Below are 23,223 nucleotides of genomic sequence, written 5' to 3'. Positions count from 1 at the left end.
CGGCCGCCCCTTTAAATGATCAGCTGATGTATGGGGGCTGTCTGTGGGCCCGCAATTAAACACAGACACCTTTAATTCGGCGACCTGCTACTAATACTACTGTAACTGCCTCTGTCAAACAGCCCCAGACACAGGGCAGACTCACTGCTATGTTTAGCCAACTTGAATGCCAACATGGCCATCAGGGTTTTTCCTGGCTCAAAATGAGGCGGAGGTGGTGGTGTTTGACATCGGGGGGGACCCATGAAGCAGGGCTGTCTGGGGGTCCTTAAACATCAAACACTTAATTTCTTGCATTCTGGTGAATTGATATGCACCAATTTGTGCCCTTTCTGCATCAATTTATGGTGGAAATGTCATTATTTATGTAAAGGAAAACACAATATTCAGGCACCAGATGACCATTCAAAATATAATGTAATATAATGCAATATAAGGCTCTCAGGCATTCTGTACTTTCAAATATGTATTCTCCTTGAGCAGTCAACATACTATCAGCTATTTCGCTAGCAAAAACGAAAGCTAACTTATTTGCGAAACAGCGCCCCCGCCACCACGTCGGCGTAGTGCCGCAATTGCAGTTAGAAATGACAGAAATCCACCGAGTGCAACGCTTGTAGAAAATACGACCGTCAGTTTGTCGAGAGCTGGAGGCGGCTAGAAATATGACGGAGGCGGCCGCCTCATAATTCTCTATGCAGGAAAAACCCTGGCCATTTAGAAGTCTGTCCATCACCACAACACATAGCTAGCTAGTAGCTACATGGCTAGCTAACGTTACTCTCGCTGCTATGTTATGATTAGTTGATTGATGCTAACGTAGCATGCGAGCTACGAGCTAGATAACGTAGGTGCGAGCACCACAATGACAATAGGCTATCGTAGCTAGCCAGCTACATAGCTAACGTTACTAACACCAGAAGACAAGACATACAAACTGTGGTGAGCTACATTGCTTGCAGGGCTGCCAAGTCTCACGCAATCACCGTGAGACACACGCATTTCAACCAGTTCTCACGCTCTCACGCCGCATCTCTATTTCTCACGGCGAGAAATAACAATTTGTTTTACCGGACTTGAGTTTCGTGGCATCTTTCTGCACGTGTGTTAACTTGAGTCTGCAGTCGAAGCGGCAGGCGAGCGCTGATGGAAGAACCTGTGTTCACGCGAGCTGCAAGAACGTAGCAAGCAGTGTTGCCAGATTGGGCTACTTTTGGTCACACTGGACGGGTGCATTCGGCAGTTTTTAGACCGGTTGGGATGGACATTGTCAATTCCGTCTGGCAACCGTGGTAGCAAAATATGTGCATACATTACAACATCGTATCTGGTAGCCTACTGGACTGGGTTGCACCAATTTGGCGTAAGTCTTTACTAAATGCATTTGTTTCTCTACTGTAACATAACCAGGTACATTAATAATAATTGTTAAAGGAGCATAGTCTACTACTTGCTACTGAGATGCTAACCCGACGGATTGTCCGGTTGACGCGCCGTGCGTCCTAGTTTGATGTGTTGCTGTTGGTTATATAAGATCCGTAGTCGTTGGTTTGCTGCATAATAAACATTTATTGTGTTACTATGTGCCATCAATGGCTTAATCACTGGTACAAACAATAACAATAACAAACTTAGCGCCCTTGCGGTCAAACCTATTTGCCCTTCCGGGGTCAACACCTGACGACAAAAACAACAAATGTGCTACCTGATATACCTGCCTCAGGTATTGTGACAGCGCCACCCCATGCCCACACAGTGAATTACAACACGTATCACAGGACCATATCTGGCTCCTACAATAGTAATAATAAATAGTAATTGCAATTTACAATACAACAATTGGGGGTCCCTCAAAAAAAATGTGGCCGCGCTACGCGCGCACAAGATCAACCACCAAGGCCTCATTCTGACCCAGGAAAAACCCTGGTATGTAGCCTACTGTATAACATGATAGCCATCTATGAGCAATGCACTGTATATAAGATGATGACCAAGGGTCTTTCTGCTGCTGACCAAGGGGCTGAGTCCTGTTGATGGGGCCCAATTTTCTTTTAGAGTCTGTAGGCTACTGTATTTGTTCATTAAGATTTCATAAATATGATATATTGTCTGAATTTTTGTCTTGTTTTATAAAATGTTAATTATTTTCATTTCTTGTGCTGGTTTATTATGAACAACATGTAAAATTGCAGGAAACTAGCACAAATAATTGGGTGGGAGAGAGGGGCCGCTGCCGCCAAAACGTGCACAGGTTTGTGTCGCTCCACCGCCCAAAAATCTCACTCCAAACTTTTGGTGAAACTTGGCAGCCCTGTTGCTTGTGTAACATTAGCTAGTAGCCTCCTCCATGTTTCCACTGGTCGCAGCCATGTTGTTTATTTGCGATGCACCGACGCATTACGCAAGTCGACGTATTGACGTAGTCGATTACGTCGATGCTTCGTCCCAGCCCTAGTGTCTACAGAGTGGTCCAGAGAGTCCACGGGGAGGACATAGATGGTCTGCTAGACTGTGTCACAGACTATATCAAGTTCTGCGAGGAGAGCATCGTCCCCATTAAAAAGGTACGGTGCTTTCCTAACAACAAGCCGTGGATAAATGGGAACATCAAGAACCTTCTGAAAAGGAAGAGGAGGCTGTTTAAGGCAGGGGACACTGAGGGAGCCAGGGCCACTCAGAAGGAGGTGAAGAAGGAGCTGAGAGCAGCCAAAGAGGAATACAGGAGGAAATTGGAGGGCGGGCTAGAGGCCCACAGCTCCAAGGAGGTGTGGAAGGGCTTCAAGAAGATCACGGGCCACAAGCAGCCACATACTGTGGTGGAGGGGACCCGAGAGCAGGCGGATGACCTGAACTGCTTCTTTAACAGGTTTGACCAACCATCCCCCTGTCACCCCCCACAGCCCCCGACCCTGTCACAGCCCCCGACCCTGTCACCCCCCCCATCCCCCTGTCACCCCCCACAGCCCCCGACCCTCTACTCCCCTCTCCAATGTACAGCACCCCTGGCAACAGTAGCCCCCACTCCCCCTGACACCCCAGCAGCACCCCAGCAGCAACTGCCTCCCCTTACCAACACCAGGAGCCAGGGAGCAGGCTTCACACCTGGAGACACCGGTACTCACAGCTTTATAACATCTGAGCAGGTGAGAAGGCAGCTTTCCAGGGTGAATGTGAACAAGTCCAGAGGTCCAGACAACATCAACCCCAGGGTTCTGAAGGTGTGTGCTGGAGAGCTGGCGGACACATTCCAACATCTCTTCAGTCTATCTCTAAGACTGAGGAGGGTGCCACAGCTCTGGAAGACCTCTTGCATCGTCCCAGTGCCAAAGAAGGGACGGCCCAGCACCCCAAACGACTACAGACCTGTCGCCCTGACACCACAGGTCATGAAGATCCTGGAGAGGCTAGTGCTGCAACACCTTAAGCCCCAGGTGAAGGACTTCCTGGACCCCCGGCAGTTTGCATACCAGGAGAGCATGGGGGTGGAGGATGCCATCATTTACATGCTGCACAGGGCCTACACACACCTGGAGAGGCCACAGAGCATGGTGAGGACCATGTTCTTCGACTTCTCCAGTGCATTTAACACTATCAAGCCATCACTGCTGGCTGACAAACTAGCAGTGATGTGTGTGGAGGACTCCCTGACGGCTTGGATCCACAACTACCTCACAGACAGGCGTCAGTATGTGAGACTGCAGGGCTGTCAGTCTGAGGTGGTGGTGTGCAACACCGGTGCCCCCCAGGGAACTGTTCTGTCACCCTTTCTCTTCACCCTCTATACCTCCGACTTCCAGTTTAGCTCCGACCAGTGCCACCTGCAGAAGTTTTCGGATGACTCCTCTATCGTCGGTTACATCACAGACGACAGGGATGAGGAGTACAGGGCCCTGGTGGAGAGCTTCGTGCAGTGGTGCGACACCAACTACCTTTTGCTTAACACCAGCAAAACAAAGGAGTTGGTGGTGGATTTTAGGAGGAAGAGAAGGACCCCAGCCCCCATCACCATCAAGGGGGTGGAAGTCGAGAGGGTGGACTCCTACAAGTACCTGGGAGTACAAATTAATAACAAACTGGACTGGACTGACAACACCGAGGCTCTTCTCAGGAAAGGGCAGAGCAGACTGTTTTTCCTGAGAAGGCTGAGGTCTTTCGGTGTCTGCAACAAGCTGCTGCAAATGTTTTATCAGTCGGTGGTTGCCAGCGTTCTGTTCTTCGCCGTGGCCTGCTGGGGTGGAAACATCTGTGCCAGGAATGCTGCGAAGCTAAACAAACTGGTGAAGAAGGCCAGCTCTGTGGTGGGGACCGGGCTGGACAGCCTAGAGGTGGTGGCAGAACAGAGGATGGGGAAAAAACTGGCGGCCATGCTGGCCAATCCCTCCCACCCGATGTACTGCAAGCTGGCAGGGATGAGGAGCAAGTTCAGCCACAGATTTGTTCTCCCCCGTCAAAGTACAAAAAGATTTGGACAGTCCTTTGTTCCAGCTGCACTCCGACTCTACAACCAGGCCCTGCAGGGTGGGGGAGACCTGGAGCTGGAACTTTTGGAACTTTTTACTTATTGAGCCTGCACTGTTTTATGTATCTTATTGAATGTTTTTCTGTTTTCTGTATTGAATGTTTTCTGCCCTAACTGAGCTGTTTGACAACAAAATTTCCCCATTGGGGACAATAAAGGTTTTCAATCAATCAATCAATAGGCAGTAGGGGTGCAACGGTTCAGTTGGCCCACGGTTCGGTACGGTTCGGTATTTTGGGTCACGGTTTTCGGTACGGTTCGGTTCAGAAACAAACGTTCCAGACCAACTCGACCTCTGACCAAAGGCCGCGTTCGAGGCATTCACGTGGACGCTCCGGCGCTCTCAGAGCTAATTTACGAACGCGGCCAAATTGATCTTCTCGCCATAAAGCTTAAGCGTACAGTGGGCTTCCTGTATAGATTTAAATCTTGCTTTTCCTTGGCTTCCAGAAAACGTCTTGTCTCCGCCCTTTTCCTTTCACAATTGGATTATGGTGATACAGTATATAGGTTTGCTTCTCTGTCCACTTTATCCAAGCTAGACCCCCTGTATCATTCGGTTCTAAGATACATCACCAATAGTGCCTTCAGGACCCATCACTGTACACTGTATAGTCTGGTTGGATGGCCATCTCTTTCTGTCAGAAGGCTCCAACACTGGTACACTCTTGTGTTTAAAATCATCTCTGGCTTCTTACCGAATTATCTGGGCCTGAAGTTCATCCCTATACCGAGTGGCTCGGGTCTCAGGTCTCGTAGATGGCTACAATACAAGGTGCCACTTATCATGAACAATGTTGTAAGGGCAAGCTTGTCTTATTATGGCCCTTGGTCTTGGAATGACCTACAGACTACTTTTAAATTAGAGGCCCTTATTTCCATAAGTATCTTCAAGCGTAGATTAAAGGATGTGGTCACCGCTCGCTGTACCTGCTTTGGTTAGACTTCTCAATGTTTTAATCACCTTGTAAATACCCCTACCATTGTTTGTCTATTGTATTGTTGCCACTGTCTTATGTCCTGTCTTGTTATCTGAACAGTTTTTTTAAGCTACTATTTTGACCCTGTCTTGGCCAGGTCTCTCTTGTAAAAGAGGTTTTAATCTCAATGTGACTTCCTGGTAAAATAAAGGTTAAAAAAAAAAAAAAAAAAAAAAAACGAAAACCGTCACGGTTCACTAGTGAATTGAGCCGTGGAACGCAAACCGTACCGTCCGTAAAAAAACCGAGAACCGTTGCACCCCTAATAGGCAGTAGAGACTATGGGGTGTCTACAGAGTTGGGAAAAAACCTCATCCATGCATTTGTTTCGAGTAGACTTGATTACTGTAATGGTCTACTAACAGGCTTATCTAAAAGGGCTGTTCGTAAGCTGCAGCTCATCCAAAACGCCACAGCTAGGGTCCTAACAAAAACAAAGAATTTTGAACACATTACACCAATCCTGTGATTTCTACACTGGCTACCAGTCTCTCAGAGAATTGAATTCAAAGTAATAATTGCATACAAATCACAAAATGGTCTTGGACCAAAATACATATGAGATCTCCTCCCACCATATATTCCTGCAAAGCCCCTAAGGTCAGCTGAAACTAATCAGCATGAAAACAAAACACGGTGCAGCAGCTTTCAGTCACACTGCCGCATGCTCCTGGAACAAACTCCCTGAAGAAATCAAACAGGCCCAAACCCTAAATATATTTAAATCTAAGCTAAAAAAAACTTCATGTTTTGCAGCAGTTATGATTAAACACTTCTATCAATGTCTTTTATCCATAAACTATTGTCTTATTGAATGTTTATCTATTTACGTCTTATATTTGCTTTTATCTATTTACTTCTTATATTTGCTGTTATTCATTGTCATTTTTATTTTATTACTATGCTCCTCTTGCTGTATTTTAATAATGTAAAGCACTTTGAATGGCCCCTGTTGTATGAAATGTGCTATATAAAAATAAACTTTGCCTTGCCTTGCCTAGTACTAGCCCTTCTCTCCCCTGTCGCCAGGGTTCCTCAATCACAACCAAAGTTAACTCTGTTGATGAAAAAACTGTATTCCATTGCTAACATCCTGTAGGTCAAATCCTGATGCTGGGGAGAGATCTGTAGCCAGACAAATAAATGACACACAACACCACAACTCCATCAGTTCTAATGACCAGGGGCCTCATTTATATTTGCGTACGCCCCAAAACGCAAATTTTGGGATTTTAAACAATACTTGGATGTTATGAAATGTATTATCATAAATAATAAGGTGAACAGTAGGACGAATTACGTTTAAACTAATTCCGTTGTCGATGCAGTCTGACACATAGATAGTATACTGTATCTATATATTATCTATGGTCTGGCAGACGAAAGAACAGTTTCATATTGTTATTATGACGTGTTCGTTGTGCGGAACTGTTCAGAAATTGACTGGGTGATAAAAAAAAAATATCACTGTTCTGTCAGGGTGTTTCACTGACCATTTATAGGCAACTATGGCCGATAAAAAGTGTGGGACAAGACGCTCATTCACGTGTGCAAAATATTGAGTTTATTGTGATTTATAAAGAGAAGCAGGAGTGGAACTTGCGCACCGCAGATTCCACTTTGCTTGCTCAACATTTTATAAATCGGAATGTTGGTGTGTGTAAATGTTCTTGCTTTGCGTACGTACGCAAGCTTTTTACGCCAGTTCTACGCAAAGCTTTATAAATGAGGCCCCTGGTCTCTTTTGAACAGTTGACATCCAGGTACCTGTACGAAACGGATGTTGACCCGAGACGCCCTCAGTACACATCTCCACAAATGTCACATTGGCTCTTTTTTTTAATTTTTTTTAAGGATTCCAAAACCAAAGTCTAGACAACATAAGTTGCCTATAACCTCTTGAGGGGATCCCTTCTTAAGCCGCCGCGGCTGATAAATCACATCTTCACATTTTGCCCAGAAGAGTTCTAAGGGCAGGACTCTGGCCCTGGCAGGAAGAAATGACCAGATAGATGTATCTCTGACGCGTAACTGACGGATGCGTCACGGCAGGTCTGCCACCGTGCTCAGAAGCCAGTAGCCCTATTGTTCATCGTTGGCAAGTCAGCGGAGCACTTGGGGGGCTAATGTCACACTTGATAATCCAGTGCACCAGACTGGTCGCTGCATCGGCAAGATGAGTTTAGCCCTGACCTCTGACCCCCCCCCCAGACTGATCCACGCAGGGGGAACACAGCAGACGACAGACACGTCTATCGACCGCCGTTGCCGTTCGTCCCCTATGACTGTGGATGGTTCACACCCGCGTCAGACACAGACACACTCTCTTTCCTTTCTTACGTTTCATGAGAAACCCAAATCACGTAGCAGGCTGCCTGCTCGGAGTCGGTGGATTGGGGCCCCAGGGCGACGGAGGGGAAAATGGGTTTATTACTCCTGTACCTGTTTGCGGAACTCACTCCATTTTAGGGAGTAATGGAAACCCTCACATGTCACAGCTTCTAAAGGGCACTCATTTCATTTCTTTAGAGAGAGCGAGAGAGAGAGAGGGAGAGAGAGAGAGAGAGAGAGAGAGACAGAGAGAGAGAGAAAGATGCATGCATGTGCTTTAGGACTGCAGTTTGACACCAATAGTTTTGAGTAATAAGTAGGCCATCTAAACCTATGGTGGCTCTTAAGGTCAGAAGGTTCAGGTTTCTACTCACGTATCCATCCCATAATACTGTACACACCCTTCACGGGGACACGGTTAGGTTTCAGTCACACAGAGGAGTTTGGCTTACCAGGCCGTAGGCAACGATACCTTCCTGGTCCCTCTCGGTCCTCTCTGTCACACCCTTCTCACTATGTCACAGCCCGGCAACTGAGCCTCTACAAAAAGACCAAATGCCTCAATTTCTGCACGGATACAGGAATGATTTCTACCCGACGACCAATGTGAAGAAAGATAATAATAATAATAATACATTAGACTTATATAGCGCTTTTCAAGACACTCAAAGACGCTTTACAAACAGAAAAGATCGAGTAGTAATAATAAAAAGAAACAAAAAAAATAAAAGAAAGTATAGGGGTCTAATAAATGTTTTGATGACTAAACCTAAGTCTAAGTGTCTTTGTAGGACAATCTACTCTGTATACTGCAATTACACCTAGATGTTGGACGGAGAAGCGGCGAACAAGCAACGCCAGCGTCCTCTCTCGACTGGCATTTTTTTTAAAGATAGGGCTAAGAGTAAGCTAATGGCAGTTATTACATGAGTCAGTGAGTGTAGAGGGGTGACAAGAAGGCAAGACAGGCGAGTCTCTCTGTAGTTTTCCATAACAAAACATCGATTTGAATAGGTGAGACTGAGTTGAATAAACACACACACACACACACACGGAGGCAAGCAAATAAATCAGACCGACAAGAGGTGAGCCATTGACGTCAGCCCATGATGACAGTGCAGATGAAGCCTACTGCACAGACCAAATGAAAAATAATGACATAACGACGAGTCAACTCAGCCGCGAAGTGTGATTGGCCGCTGACATTTTCCCCCGGTGCCTGATTGATGCCTCGTCATCCGACACCGGCGATAGCTTCCTGGATCATCTGGAACGGGCCGGCGGCAGGGACATTACCACGGAAACGTTATCGTTAACCTGTGTAGCCTCTTCCGTCTCCGATTCAGTCTCCGACAGAATGTATGAACTGTCGTTTTCCCAACGGTGACATTGTCTGAACCTGTGGCTAGGTACAGTACAGTTAAAGTGTCTGTGGGGGGACAATGATAATTGCAACAGCGAGCTGTCAGATTTTGAGGAGGACACTAAAATGTTTATGGCTGTAGCTGGGACAGGGACAGAGTCCTCCTCTGTCTGGATGTTAGTTGGTGTGTGTGTGTGTGTGTGTGTGTGTGTGTCCGTTGGTAGAAGCACAAACAGAGTTATTGGTATGCAGGTCCATAGCCAGGAGCAGGAGGTAGAGGGGCAGAGCCTAGCAGATTGAGGCAGAGTTTCACCACTGCTGTATGAATCTGATTTATCTGCTTCTAGTAGATTGTCTCTGCAGCACCTCAAGTGACCCCGCAATTAGTCTTGCTCAAAGACCCGAACTTTTGACTGATAGTGAATACATTCAAATGTGTCCTCATATGAAACAAAGAACCATTCAAATCCAGGAACAGTATTAAAAAAGGTAAAGAACTCATCTTGAAACTAAATTGCACTGAACATGACAGCATTTTTATACTTGGCATTTTATACTCTTTGAAAAACGTTGTCTCGATGTTTAGCATGGCAGGTCAGTTCACACGTCCACAGGGCCAGGGCAGAACACTCTGTGTTTCCAGAATGACGCCCCCTCCCTTCTGGGCCACAAGCCACGGGAAGATGCTGCTGCCCAATTGATTTTCACTTACAAACGTATGCCAAAAAACCTTGATAGCAAAGTTTAACATACCATACAACTAAATGCACAAGGATTACATCTATATCATGCAGATTTACTAAGAGAGTGCAGATTCAAAGTTTGGTAACGGAATGACCATAACATCTCCCTTTCTTTATGTAACCATGTTTCCCCAAAACTCTTAAATATCTGCTCCAAATGAAGATTTGAATATGTCTGCAGGAAGAGAGGGGTGTTAGCTATCATATGAAAATAACTCGATAACGACGATAAGTGAAGTCGGTTTGCATCTGGTAACAGAATGATGGTAACAGAATGATTGCATGGGTCCCCTAGAGAAATGCATAATTTCTGGATTTGAATATCATTCTTTACATGATGATGTAGCCAAAATAGTGACACAAAGGTAGTAATATATAATATATACTCTTGTTAAGGTAACAGGGTTTCCGTTAACCGGTAATTACCGGTCTTTGTCCGGTAAAATCTATTGAAGTCTGACAAATTGAAATCTCTTCGGTCATAATGTCCGGTGAAAATAATTCCCTCTAAGCACAATTTGAATACAATTCGCTAAAGTTGAATTGTCACATTCTGATTCCTTCTATATTAAAAAAGACGAATATATAGGCTATATATTTATTTTATTATTATATGATTTGACGCCGGCATGATGATGACTCCGCGAAACAGCGGTGGCAGGGTTGCCAGATGGGATTTTACAGCCTAACCAGTCTATTACCGCTAAACCCAGTAGCCCATTCGGCGATAACCCGGCCCATCTGGCAACCCTGCTTTTAACCTGCAAACGTTGCAGCTCAAAGTGCACAGCAGCGAGCGAGAGGTAAACATGGCAAGACAAAGTAAGCTTAACAATGACTTCATGAAACCAAGCTACAATGAGTCTGAGGAGAAGTCTGGCTCTAAAGAGATGGAGGTAGTGGCTCCTCCAGCCAGAAAGTCTCGAGGGTTCCGAGTTGAATGGAAAGAAACTTTCCCCTGGCTGCGTTTAGATGGGGAAGGAAAAATGTTCTGCTCACCGTGCAAAAAATCGGGGAGGAATAACGGATTCACAAGAGGAGCAACGAATATGAGAATATCTCACTGATCACAGGCGGTGCAGTGAGCACATATCGGCGGTCAGTTTGAGGCAACAGCAAAGGCCACTGTGAGCAGGCTAATGAAACGGCTAACAATAAGCTGCACTCTCAGCTACAAGTTGCATTTCACATGGCAAAAAATGGCATCGCATGTCATCAGTATGTGGGACTGACTGAGCTACTGAAAGCAGTTAAGTTCATTTAAAGCCTATTTATTTTCAAAGAGTTTTATTCTATTTTATTTTATCTGATAAAAGGCATATGAACGGAAATTAGGCTAGCCTATGTGTCACGCCAGAAGCCTACATGTAACCTCTTGCACTTTTCAATAAAATGTAATAAATCTAGACATTGTGGTATTTCTTTATATACGTATCCCAGCCTGCCCATCAATCGTTTCTCAATAAACAGTTATGTTCTCCTCATTGTCATACTCGCGAGTCCGATTAAGTATGATTTGACAGGCAGCTGAACTAAATGCCTTCCCAACCAGCGAGACCTGGTTATAGAAATGACGTTGTTTTATTGATAAAAAAGGGTAACACTGGAAAGAGAAAATAGAAAACTCACATTAATCCCAAACAATTTAACAGACTTCAGTTAACGTAATGTGGAGTCCGTTCATTGATTGATGCAGTCTGTTCAGTTCCCAGTGTGGCGCACGTTCAGCGCTGGACATAATATTATGGCATAGCGCATGCGAATCATGAAAGCCTATATTATATAGCTCGCATCTAATCGTATCGGATGAGAAATAGACATTAAACGGCATATATAGGCTAGGCTACACAACAGTAATCACCGCGACAAGCTATATTATATTTTAATATGATGACCGGAATTTCTCACGTTTGTCCTGTAAATTGAAATCTTCCCGGACACGTTGACCGGCACACATTTTTTCTAACGGAAACCCTGTAAGGTAATAATGTATTATTTTATCAACCTATATATAACATTAGAAAGGGTAATTGACAAAAAACAAGAAATATAAATCTGTAAAGCTCTTCATTTAATGTGATTTAAATCAGTGGCATTAATGGTTCAATGTCTTTTTCTTCATTATACCAAAAGAAAACAGAACTACACTTTGTCAGCATATACCATTAAACACGTCTGTCAGGTGCAGACACAAAGAGACACACTATCTGCTCTCAGTTTTCCTCAGAGACAGCCTCTGAAACATTAATTATTGTCTCCAACCAGTGTGGGAAGTTTCTGTCTAGGGAGACCACAACATACAGTAAGTATTCACCCCCTGGACGTTTTCCACATTTTGTTGTTACAATCTGACATTAAAATACATTTAATGTATGGTTATAACCCATAATGTGAAAGAAAATATTTTGTGAAAGAAATTGAAATAATGATTCCTAATTAATAAAAAATGGAAATGTCTTGAGTAATCAGTATTCACCCCCTTTGCTATGACACTGAATTAGCTTAAATGCAACAATGTCAACAAGGCACTCAACACATTTAATTGAGTCCATCTGAGGGTCTATGATTCACATAGGAATCAATTACACAAGGGTGGATCAGGTAGTCATTACAAACTGAGTAAATGGAGAGGAACAAAACTGCTCAGGAATGCAAAACAATTCAGGAAAAAGTAGTTGACCCTAACCGCCATGGCCTCTCTGCACACTCAGCCTGCAAGACTCCACTACTGAAAAAAGGTGTGACATTTTTTGAAGCTCGTTTAAGGTTTGCCAAACAACATTTGGACAAGCCAGTGAACTACTGGGAGCATGTACTCTGGTCAGATGAGACCAAAATTTTACTTTTTGGCTGTCACACAACACACCATGTTTGGAGGAGAAATGGCACTGCACATCACCCGAATAACACTATACCTACAGTGAAGTTTGGAGGTGGAAGTATCATGGTGTGGGGCTTGTTTCTCCTCTCGTGGTACTGGCAGACTTCATACCAATCATATCAACAATGAATGGAGCCATGTACAGAGAGATTCTTGAGATGAACCTGCTGCCATCCACCAGGATGCTGAGGATGAGACGTGGGTGGAACTTCCAGCAGGACAACGATCCAAAGCATACAGCAAAGGAAACTCGCAATTGGTTTCAGAGAAAGAAAATCAACTTGTTGGAATGGCCCAGTCAATCACCTGACTTAAACCCAATTGAACATTTGTGGAAGCATCTGAAGATCCAGATTCACAAGAGGGCCCCCTGCAATCTTCAACATTTAAAGACACTCTGTGTAGAGGAATGGGCCAAAATCACACCTGAATACTGCGGGCGATTAGTTACTTCATACAGAAAGCACCTTTAAGCTGTCATTACAAACAAAGGCTTCTCCACTAAGTATTTAATTAATTTCAGTTAGTGTGTTCAATAATTGTTTCCTGTTTCATTCCACTTTATTACACATAACTTTATTTACATATGGACATATGGACTACATAATGTTGTCTGGATTGTTTGAGTTTGGTTAATACCAAAGTCTGGTGCTCACTTGAATAGGCTCATTGGAAATACATTTACTGGACATAATGTTGATGTGTTCAATACTAGTGAACTGTGTTCCTCCACTGTATCACCGACTGACCAAAGAGAATCCCTTAATCAAAAATCTCTCACATCTATAATTGTGTTTGCAACAATAACTTCAAGTGATACTTTTTTTGTTGTGTCTGGAAATGTGTTTATTCGGTTTCACTACAAAGCATTAAGTTTAGTGCAAATCCAGCACATGCAATGCAGTTTGTGCACCATCCCTCCTGTGAAGAATGGTGGCAGCTGCATCAAGTTCTGGGTATGTTTGTCACTGGCAGGACTGAGGAGTTCTGGGTATGTTTGTCACTGGCAGGACTGAGGAGTTCTGGGTGTGTTTGTCACTGGCAGGACTGGGAATTTGTCAGGATCAAGGGGGTCGCACGGAGGTCTTCACTTTGCACCATTCCTCCCACTCCAACCCCACCCCCTCCTCCTCCCCATGGCCCAGAGACTGAAGCTCATTGTCTCTGAAGCACAAAAGGGAGTCACCGAGGGAACAAACGTCCCTTTCTGCTGTCTGCAGGGCTGCAGAAGACAGGCCTGGGACACCTGATCTCTCTCACTATCTCTCACAATGATGAGAGCTAGGGTGGGAGAGAAAACTCAATGTCACTCACCCAAGAAGTGATCCGAGATCAGAACACTAACACGGTCAGTTGTGGGAGGGAAACAGAGCAAATCCTAAGAGAGATCTGGTGACCCTGGATGGCACTTTCCTTTCTTTCCTCGTATAAACTCACTGGCTCAATTGAGTGAGAAAGAGAAGGACAGGCAGAGGAAAAAAAGGCGAATGAAGGAGAATAAATGGGAGCGAGAGAGACGTGAAGCAGATACAGTATAGGCGCGTGGAGGAACGGTGAGAGAGAGTGGTTTTAGTTAGTACACTGCATCTTTGAGACTGAGGTAAAAACAAGTCCTTGGGACAGTAACTTCAACATCACTTCCTGTGACTTAGAAATCCTGCAATGGTGGTAAAACATGACAAACACTCCCGAACGCTCTCAGAGTTGCTAGTGTTATTGCAACAACCCTCTCCACTGACGTTTACAGAACGGCTTGCGTTTGAAAGCAATAGAACGTCAATAAAATCTCATCTCAAGTTCCCAACAAACACTCTGTGAGTTTCCGTACAGTGTATACAACCAGGTTTGTGACTACAGAACAATGTAGACAGAGCTTTTCTTCTTTTGAAAAGAACCAGCTCCAGGCCAAAGGGCATTGAGAGATTGTACAACGAGGTACATTTCTGAAGACAAAGATTATCCGACGACGACGACACATACACCCCTCATTAAAAATATATTATCTGGTGTTGCGCTTGATCGGGCCATGGCATAGTGTTCTTTGGATATCACGGCTGTCCTATGGCCACGAGAGGGCACAATAAATCGGACACAACGCCATGTATCCTTATATTTGTATTCTGAGGTGGAGAGCCAAATAAGACACAATGTGATTGGATATTCAAAGAGTGAAATTCTGAAATTGAGCCTGCGAAAGCTCCTCCCTCACACCACACCATCGTTTTTTCATTGTTCTTCTTGAGTTGAACGCTAGCTAGTAGGGATGTAACGATGCAGTTAATTCTCGATACTAATATGTGACGATTCAAATCGGTGAGATGAAAAATGAATTGCAATATTTGTTTCGGACAATGCAAGGAATATGGATGTTGCAGTGAGAGAGCCCGAGCTAGAACTACATAATATCACCATATTATAATGTTTTGTCCACATGTTAAACTTGGCCACCAAAGCGGTAGAGTGTACCCCGCGTCAGCCACTTGCTGGATAAGATGAGGCGGGTTGCAGCCACCGAGGCTCCACAGCAACCACTGTGTTCGTAACTTATTAGAGAAATAAATAAAATATTATTTTTCAGTCATAATTTGTCTGCAATCCCATTTTGAAAAAAAATAAATAAATGAGAAAATCGTATCGTGAGTTGAGTGCATCGTTACATCTCTACTAGCTAGTGAGTTAGAAGTCAGCAATGGAGATGGTCCAACAGTCCAAAAACAAAAAGCTTTTGATGTGCTTGCTTGTAATATCAGATGCTATGACATATATGGTGCTATGACATTTGTTTTCTCCTTGCCCATTGCAATACAGCCATTGTTGCCCTGTTTTAAATTTTATTTTATTTTATTATACCTTAATTTAACCAGGTGAATACTCATTGAGATTTTAAATCTCTTTTCCAAGAGAGACCTGGCCAAGAGGGCAGCATAGAAAGACAGATACATTTAGGTTTCAGACATACAGTATAAAACAATGAACATAAGGCAGTATCAGGACTGCATAGGTGGCTGCGTTAAGTACAGAGACACTCTCTAATACTTTCCCGTTCAAGGTCCTTCAAGATTCCACTAAAGGCATCGTAGGAGATCAGTTTTTCCAGGTTTAAGTCTTTCTGGAGGTTCCCAGCAGAGGGGGCAGCGTATTTGAAAGCTTTTCTTCCCAGCTCTGTGCGAACACAACTGTGCAACTGCAGAACATCTTGGGAGCGCAAGTTATAATGATTTTGATATGTACATAGGTACGTTGGAACCATCCCAAGGAGAGGTTTGTATATAAAACTCAGCCAGTGGGTACGCCTACGTACATACAAAGAAGGCCAGACATATTTTGTATACAAAGTGCAGTGGCGGGTCAGATATTTACAACTAGTAACAAATCTCAATGCACAATGGTATACAGTGTCTAGTGATCTCAAACATTGAGCAGAAGTATTCATATAAAGTAAGTCACCATAGTCCAGCAAGAGCAGAAAAGTAGCTGACTAGGTATCTAACCTCCTCAGAGACACCGACAACTTCACCCCTGCAAACTCCCTCGTCCCCCCACCCCATATTAAACCAGAATTATACTTTCTCTTCGCCTATGCGATTTTTCTCTCCATCCCAAACAAACTTGGGAGACATTTTAGTCCTTCTCTCCTCTATCCTAGTACTGGCAGACGTTACCCTCCTCCACACCTCCAACCAACCAAGTCTAACCTTCTGCCTCCTCACCCAAATCCTATTCTCAACCCTTTATTGCAGACATAGCCATTCTTGTTGTTTAATTTTTAATACCACCCAGCCAACCCATTTGTGACTGCTCAGTAAATCAAAACAAATCAAATTTTATTTGTATAGCGCATTTCTAACAAGATGCAACTCAATGCGCTTCACATACTGACAGAGCCGCAAGCAAGCAAAAGTAAAAAACCTGTACACTATGTAGCCAGGAAAATTCCCTTGCAGCCCTCTATACATAGAGCGACTACTAACCAGTTTGCCTACCAGCACCCAGCGGTGGACCCCCCCCCCCGGGGAGCCCCCGCCGCCCCACACACCCGGCCCAGCCAAGCAAGCACAGACCATAAAGGCCCCGCACAAGGACGGCCAAGCAGGTGCCCCGGCGGCGGAATAGACCAGGCACACGGGGCAGCCGGGGGCCCCCAAGGGGAGGCCCAAGGACCACCGGTGCATAGCAAGCAAGCAAGGGCAAAAAACCTGTAGACCAGCATCAGTAACCACTGAACAAGCCCTGTCTGACAGACTCTAGAGTGTGGAGTGTGCAGAGCATTCTGAATCTGTGGTTGAGAGACTAAGGCCCAATCCCGATTCCCTTTTGTACCCCTATGGCTCGTTTTCGAGTGTGACTCGATTTCAAGCCAAGGCCTTCGAACAGAGCCACAAGCCATAGGGGTTGAAATCTACCCCTATAAATTGGGACAGCCCTTCACGACGTCATCAGCAGTGGTTTAAATAGACGCGGTACGGGTGACGCGTTATGTTGCCGGCGAATTCTCACATCTCGCAATGCCTTCTTCAGCTGTGTTTATTTCTGTTGCGTGTGCTATAAGCATCTTTTTTCGTTTATTATCAACACACCTGAGAAATCATGGAAGAGGGACAACCCTTCAAGACTGATACGTCATCAGGAGTATCGTAGAAAAGCATTGACGCTCGCGACTCATTCACAACTTCACTTTTACGCTATCAATCGATTAAACAAGTCATCAAATAAAAAAGAACAATGCTTCCAGTGTTTCCTCCAGGATTTTTCACATTAGTGGCGGAGCGGTTATCTTTCGCGCGCGCAGCATAAAACGCGCACTGGCGCTCAAAACAAAGACGTAGTTTCACCAAAAACTAGAGGGTGGCAACAATTATAATTTGCAGAGCAGGTGATTTTATATAGAAGGTGATCAAATACCAATATATCCTACAGCTGCAGCGGAACATGCGGAACGCGCATTACACACACACACACACACAGAAAGATCAATACGAAGTAGGCCTACATGAGAGTACACGCACAAAACCGGCTAACGTTACTCATTAACTGTTTACACAAGTAAAATCACAGTGTGACAGTCAGATGGAGCATTCGGTAAACAACAACAGCAAGGTAATGCTATCAGTTGAGTTAAAGAAAACCAACTCTTACCTTTGAGGACACCAACATGAGCCCTGCTTACCCGTACCTCCGCCGTTCTGTTCGTGGTGATTTTAGAGGCAATAGATTATTTTTGCCCCGCGCATATTGCTATGAATAGTTCGAAGCTAGGTGCTTGCACGTTAGGTGCGAGAATTCTCGGTTAACCCATTAGCGGGAACATTATTTGTTTCACAAAATAGGCTGATTTAATTGACCATGAACATCAGAGACATACATTACGCATGTTCATTTAAAATACTCTATGCTGAGCACTGGTATAAGAACATGAACCAGAGAACAGCAGTAAATGCAATAACCCACAGTCGTCGCTGATGATGTTGCGGCCCGCCACGAATAAATGCATATAGAGGAAACACTGGCTTCATTATCAGACCATGACAGAATAACGGCGCTCTAACCTGTATGAAACCTGTGCTCCTACCCTGCCAGTCTGCACTGATTTAGGACAACAGTGCAACAACTTCGCGGCTGAACTTTAGTTACATTTACGGCGTCATATACCATCAATGGGAAACATGGAAAAATGCATGACTTACATATTTAATTTTATGACGTTCCGAAATCCGAAGTGACAGGAACGCTGGAGAAACAGCCGCAGTCCACTGCATTAATTAACTACATGTCCTTGATGAGTCTCCCACTCACTGCCCTCCATCAAAAATGTCACATCCATCAATAATATTACATAATAACAACTGCTCGGATTAGATTGCGAGTTGTTTTGGTATGCCGCAATACAATTTATACCACCAAGGGGGGGGGGGGGAATTCGTGCCTATCATGCACATATCAGCCTGTGGATAGAAAACTAGATAGATAACTTTACATTAAATGTCTACCATCATCCGCTGTCAAACACCACAATTTATTTCATGATTGTACATCTCTGAAATGCATGGGCGTCAGCAGCTTTTTGAATGTGGGGGGGACACTTATTTTTCGGGGGGTCTGGGGGTCCCCCCCCCGACATTTTTTAAATAGTAGATTCAATTTCCTGCATTCTGGTGCGTTTTACACCCAAAATAATCTCCCTCTTTCTTTGTTTTTCCTTGGAGCTGGCATGGTCTGCAATTACTGACTACTATTATGTTTTGGTTTAACTCACAGAGGCCTGACACTGACACGTGGCACTTTTTAGGTACTTTATTAAATATGAAGATTCAAAAAGAATCAAAGAGTGAATTAGAAAAGAATGAGGTAACTTTGAGTCAACAAATTGAATAAATAAATAAATAAAAGAGGAAACATAAAATATGTACCTAGGCTACTCAGAGCCTATTACAATCAAACTTAGCCCTCTTCAGTGCATTGCAGAACATACAACTATAACAAACAAAACAAATCAAAGAGTGAATTAGAGCTGTCTCCACTGCCCCTGCCTGCTGCCCCTGCCTCTGACTCACTCTCATTCTCAACCACCTATATCAGGAGAAATGGGGATGCATTGAGCACTTGTTCATATTGTTTTTCTCTAATAGAACATTTGACATAGAAATACAATCATCAATAGAAAAAATACAATCACAAGCATTTTAGAAATAGAAAAATAAATGGAACAGGTGTTTTCTTCTTATTTTTTTTAACCCTAGCTCAAGCAATCAGATGCCAAATTGATTCTTTGGGTGGGTGCAATGGCTAAATTAAATTGTGCAAATGCTCAGGGCAATGAACACGGGCAGGAGATGCAATAATGACAGGACAGGTAAGCACTGTGAGGTGTTTGTCGCCATTCTGTGCTTTTGATGACATTTCGCCTGTGTCTGTTCTGCATTTAAACATGTCTAACCGCACTAGTAATGCCTAACAAAACTGCTAGTGCCATATAGCTGATCTAGCTCGTATTTGGTTGCTAGTAGGCTATGCTAATTCTATTGCTAATACAGAGAATGTCTCATAAGGTGCTAACATTCTTATCAGAAAAGCTGGCTGTGTTTGACCTTGGGAGAACGCAATGTTGCTGTTTGGCCACTCACGGGAAAACTTGGATGACTTTGACTTACTTTTCTCTTCTTAGAATTGTTTTTCCTTATATCCATCTTGGTGGATGATCTAAATATAGTCTTGCCTCAGTCTGAATGTTTTGAATCTGCGTGCGTGTCTGATTCTGCTGCTGCCGTGTTAAAAACAGAAGTAAAACGCGGAGTGGACTTCTGGATATGGGCAATCCCCTACTCATAAAGTGGAACGGATTTGATTGTGAAGCAATGAAAATAACGCTGACCAGTCATGCAACATATTTTTGATGGCAAATGTGGGGGGGTCCAAACGACCTTGTTTCAAAGGTGGGGGGGACACGTCCCCCCCCAAATATATGGTGGTGACGCCCATGCTGAAATGTTAATCGCGCACATTTCTATTGGTCAGTTGCCGGGGCAGAGGAACGAGTGAATGAGTGCTCCGGTAGTCTAATGGAAGTGATCAGGCATAACAGCGATTTTTTTGCTATGCTTGTTATAAAGAAAAGGTCTATAATGCATTGTAATGACATTAAACTAACGTTTGATAGATAACTTTACATATGTGTACCATCATCCGCTGTCAAACGCCACAGGTAATAATTGATTTATGATTGTACATCTCTGAAATGCTCGACTGTCATGCAGCCTGTAACGTTAGACACACAGCACATCGGCATAATAACGTTTTGTTGTTGTTGTGCTTGTTAAAAAGAAAAGGTCTATAATGCATTTAAATGAATGATACAACCCATTAATAATATTACATATTAACAACTGCTCAGATTAGATTGCGGGTGCCGCTACATGGAAATAGGTAAAAATGTGCATCATGTACAAGTCAGCCGAACGTTTGACAGATAACTTTACATATGTGTACCATCATCCGCTGTCAAACGCCACAGGTAATAATTGATTTATGATTGTACATCTCTGAAATGCTCGACTGTCATGCAGCGTTGCGTTACTGTAACATTAGACACAGCACCGACATAAAAGCGATTTTTTTTTGGGTTATGCTTGTTATAAATAAAAGGTCTATAATGCATTGTAATGACATTAAACTAAGACAATAAGATGGTTATCATAATTGTTTTAATCTTTATTAATAAGTAATTACAGAGAAAGTAAAATGACATTTCCGCATTGAATAGAGCGACATAAGATTTCTGTAGATGATTTGCAATGCATCCTGGAATCAAGGGGTAGCGTACCCCTATGGCTTCGAAGCTAGTCTGGTCCTGGAATCGCTCGAAACGAAGTCATAGTTAGCCCTCGAAATGAAGCCATGGCTCGATGAAATATGAATTGGGACAGCCCTCCCCCTAAATGTGAAAGCGCAAATCAAGCCATAGGGGTGAATTGGGATTGGCCCTTAAGTGGCTTGTATTGTTCCTTGTGTCCTTCCATTAGTTGTTCATTAGACTTGAACTGAGAACAGGAGGAACATATTTTGGGGTAACTACAAATACAGTAACAGAAGGGCAATGGAAATTGGTTCGAAACATGAAATGAAAACCAACAACACAACTTTCCAGGAAACAATTTAGCAACCAATCAGGTGAGAATCACAAGGATGTCTCAAAGTCTGCCAAGACAAGAATAAGAAAATAAGCCAAGACTGAAATCAAACATGCTAGCCTGCTAAACAACATGTTTGTGTTGTATGAGCACCATGCAGAAGCACAATCCAGGCCAGAAAGTTATTTTCTCCTCTCACTTCATCATTTCAGTATCTTTCTCATCTCTCTGACCTGCTGACACCCATACAGTTAGATCTCATGTGCTAGTTTTGATTGAAATAGAATAGAATCCAGCTAGCTGGTCGTAGATCCACAAAAAAAAAGTTACAATGACATAGAAATTAACCTGATAGGCTACAAATGTACCACACTGTCATAGAAGGATATATAGCTTTCACACAGGTCTCCCTAAATCATAGAATGCCGAAATGTGAATTAGGCTACACACAATGTGCATCTGTTGTGTAAAGAGTAGGAGGTTAGCCATAACTGTGGAAGTGCAGATTGCAAGGAGGACTATTGGTTCCATGAGTGTAACAGAGGGAAACTCTCAAGACTAACCTTAGACATGACTTAGAAATCCACCTGCAGGAGACAGCCAGACAACAACCGGACAGACAGGCCACCGGGGTTCACAGTTAAACAACAATTGATGTAGAAGTTGCAGGTTATGGCCTTCCTGAGACTGCCATGAAGAGTCTCTTGACATATCGATAGGTCAATAACATATAAGCGACACTCGGGAATAGTTTTAAGTCGCCTTGATACACGACTTAATACAGTTAACAGTAGCCTACAGTTGCATTTCATTCACACAAGTCCATTATGTTTCAGGACAAAGTCTTAAGCACATCTTAAGTTCTCTTCCGTGGCAAACTAAATAAACAAAAAGATCTAGTGAAAACTGTCATTTTACGATAAAACTCAAGGGAACATGTTGAGATAGAAACAGGTGACTTACACGTTTAGTCCGTTTGGTTTCCCAGTGCCAGTCAGAATTCATGCAGCTCGATCGACACTGCGGTGGCCCGTCGATCGGTCCAAATTCGGAGGTAATTTGCGCACGTTTGGAGCTAACACATATCCTACGTTGGATATTTATATTTGTGAAGTCTATCCTCTTTCTCGCTAAATATAATCACCATAGGATATCACGCCTGAGTTGTGAAAGTAACAGGTAACTTGACCTGTCCCACGTAGTCTGAAACCACACCCCCTGCACTTGGATCACACTCACCTGCACTACACTTCCGCCTACCTGTGTGTTTGGTCCACTCCACACCAACAAGTCCCAATTAAAACGTTGTCTTGATTTCACAGATCCAAATATTCGATGTATGCCCATGACCATATGGATAATCCATTATGTTTTAATCTAAATTTAAAACATGTGAAATATGCAATGTGTACAGTTTAGTATACATATCCTGTGTTTGGGGGGAGTAATGACCAAATGAAATATCAATGACTTTATCAAAGGCTGTATCAACTGTAATCAAGAAATCAAAGTCATGGATGTCTGGATTATTTGAATAAATGCAAAAGTGTACATGTAATTTGCAGGTTCTCTGTATGTTGCTATGTAATAATATGCAGCTTCTCTGTATGCTTCTCCTGTGTAATTATTCAAATGAAAACATGTAGCAGGCGGTTACATAACAATGGTATTACATAAGATCTTCATTATAACATACAATGAGTATACAACAACGTTCCTATAAGTCTCTGAGACACTCAGATAGAATACGTTGTTAAATGGATGTTTGTCAGACATCCTGAA

Source organism: Nansenia antarctica (genome assembly GCF_963989245.1).
Source record: "Nansenia antarctica genome assembly, chromosome: 5".
Taxonomy (NCBI): domain Eukaryota; kingdom Metazoa; phylum Chordata; class Actinopteri; order Argentiniformes; family Microstomatidae; genus Nansenia; species Nansenia antarctica.
The sequence above is the reverse complement of the archived record's forward strand: the minus strand, read 5'-3'. Positions refer to the sequence as shown.